Source organism: Phyllostomus discolor, chromosome 9, assembly GCF_004126475.2.
Source record: "Phyllostomus discolor isolate MPI-MPIP mPhyDis1 chromosome 9, mPhyDis1.pri.v3, whole genome shotgun sequence".
NCBI lineage: Eukaryota > Metazoa > Chordata > Mammalia > Chiroptera > Phyllostomidae > Phyllostomus > Phyllostomus discolor.
The window spans coordinates 100,130,363-100,132,913 of NC_040911.2; the positions used below are offsets into that span (position 1 = coordinate 100,130,363).

A 2,551-nucleotide genomic window follows, 5' to 3' on the forward strand; every position below is an offset into this window, starting at 1 on the left:
TTTGGCTGCTGTGTGTCTACGGTTGGCAGTTGAGACAAAACTATACGGCTCTCAAAGCCTGAAACACATACCCTCTGGCTCTTTACTGAATACGTTTGCTAACTCCTGATCCGAAGCATTCAGTCAAGTCCCTCATACTTGGAAGACCCCTGATATTTATATTTTATATAAACTCAAGAGCAGACAGCAGGTTCTATTTATGCTTCTTTTTCTCCCTGGGTCCAGCCAAGGCCTTGCCTAGGTGAGGTGCTTTGTAAAAAAAAAAAAAAAAAAAAAAAGTTCGCATAATTAGTGATGATAAAATATAACGATTATGACGTAGCATTCAGAGGAAACCCATTTATACTTCAGGCACATTCATTTAAAACTTCAGGCACATTCATTCTGAATATAGAATGACCCCGATTTGCTTTTTCAGTTTTCAGCAATTTCGGTTAGAATGCCAAGTCATCAGAGGGTATGGGAACGCCATTCCGCGGGCTTACCTTTACACGGAGGGGGGGTTGGTTGATGTGGGAGGAGGACCAAATGTGTTATCTTTGGTTATTTTCAAAGCCTTAATAATCATAAGATGAAACGGAGATACATCGTGCAAACTTCAAATGCTGGTTGATGCAGAGGTGACAGGGGGGGAGGCAGAGGAGAAAAGAGGGCGGAGAAAAAGTCAGAGGAAGAATCATTAACTCGCCACTCCAGCTGAAACTTAGCCCAACGCTGAGTTGCAGGTGGGACCCAGCAATGGGCCCTCCCAAGGGTGCTCAGCCAGTGGGCGCTCTGTGTTTGAGGGAGGCATGTTAGCTTCCAAACAGAACCCAACCAGAGGCAACCGATGCCCCAGGATCCCCATGAGAACCGAGAGCCTGTGGCTCCTCCACAGCACCTGTGGTCTGGCAGGCTGGGCCCCCACCCCCGCTCCGGGTCCATCCCGGGCTGCCCCGCCTTGCCGCCCGTTACTGGGTCTGCACACTCATTTTTCCTATTGATATAAGACAAAACAATCAATCAAACAAATGAACAGAGAGAACCAAGACTTCTAGCCCAAGCAGAGCACTTGAAAAGCCAAATCTAAAGTAGTTTGGGAACCAGCCATTTGTTTTACGTTAGCCTCTTGTTTCTTAAATTAGTGCGCGAAACAGAGTTCATACTGCTTGTTCAACCAATGGGACCTCGCTTTAATTGATTTTTTTTTTTTTTTTTTTTTTTTTTGCTTGTTCGGGCAAAGGCTGTAAGCCACGACAACAGACACTGGCACGCGGCTGTATTCGCAGCATCAAATCAGCGCCGGACCGGTAGCCTGAGTGCGGAGTAGCTGCCGGACGAAAGGAGAAGCTGGGCGGCTCCAACTGAAGGTGGCGCAATGGGGAGGTAGAGGAACACCCCTCCCGCCCTCCTGGAGCTCAGATCTTACTGGGAACAGGCTACCAGTGATCAAGAGGGCAAACGAGGTCATTGTCACTGATGGTGACAGACGCTATGAAGGGAACAGGGTGCCATTAGGAATACAGGGTCTGTCATCAGACTCGCTGGGTCTGAACTTTGGTGATGAGGCTGAGGCATGCGAGGCCCTGGTTTTAGGCACAAAATCTCAGTGGCACCCAAATACTCCGTGATCGAGATAAATATCATTTTAATCAATATATATATTTTAAATGAAATCAATGCCAAGAAATCCATGGTGAACAAAATGTCAAACTTTTAAAATAAAGGCAGGATTGAGATACAGGGGGAGGAAAGTGAGGCGAGCCGTTGAAATGTTCTTTGTTCTTGTTTCTCCACAACAATGGGGACCTTGCAGGGCTTTGTGAGGATTCAATGTCGGGGAAACTCGCAAAACTGCTCGTACCCAGGAAGAGCTCAAGAAATAGTAGCTATTATTATTTTATTACTTCCAACAATGTTGTTAATCTTGTCAAAGTCCATGATGGAAAACATATATAAGCAATAACAACCAAATAACTCAGAAAAGTAAAGACGCCAGTGACTGTATTTTGTTGAAACTAAAGCATCACACCTTGTAAGATGCTCCATTGTTTTATGGACTATTAAGAAAGAAATAATGGCCCTGGTTGGTGTGGCTCAGTGGACTGAACGGCAGCCTGTGAACCGAAGGGTCTCAGGTTTGATTCCCAGTCGGGACACATGCCTGGGTTGTGGGTCAGGTTCCTGGTGGGAGGCGTGTGAGAGGCAGCCATCTTTCTCCCTCCTTCCCCCACTCTCTAAAGTAAGTAAATGAGATTTTAAAAAAATGGAAGTTTTACTGTACAGAAAGAGGAGGCAGAGTAAACCCACCCCATATACATTTTTGTCCAGGCCCTTGGCCTGGTCTGTATTGTGAATGGGGGGGACGTAGAGTTGTAAAAAAAAAAAAAAAGGAAATAAGAAAGAAAGAAAGAGAGAGAGAAAGAGAGAGAGAGAGAGAGAGAGAAAGAGAGAAAGAGAGAAAGAGAGAAAGAGAGAAAGAAAGAAAAAGAAAGAAAGAAAGAAAGAAAGAAAGAAAGAAAGAAAGAAAGAAAGAAAGAAAGAAAGAAGAGAAAGAAAGAAAAAGATCGTG

The 2,551-nt window shown here is 44.8% G+C and overlaps 1 pseudogene; it reads left to right on the forward strand.

Annotated features, from left to right (window-relative positions):
* Positions 1-2,197: 2,197 nt before the first annotated feature.
* Positions 2,198-2,350, forward strand: LOC114507174 (annotated as a pseudogene).
* Positions 2,351-2,551: the final 201 nt, after the last annotated feature.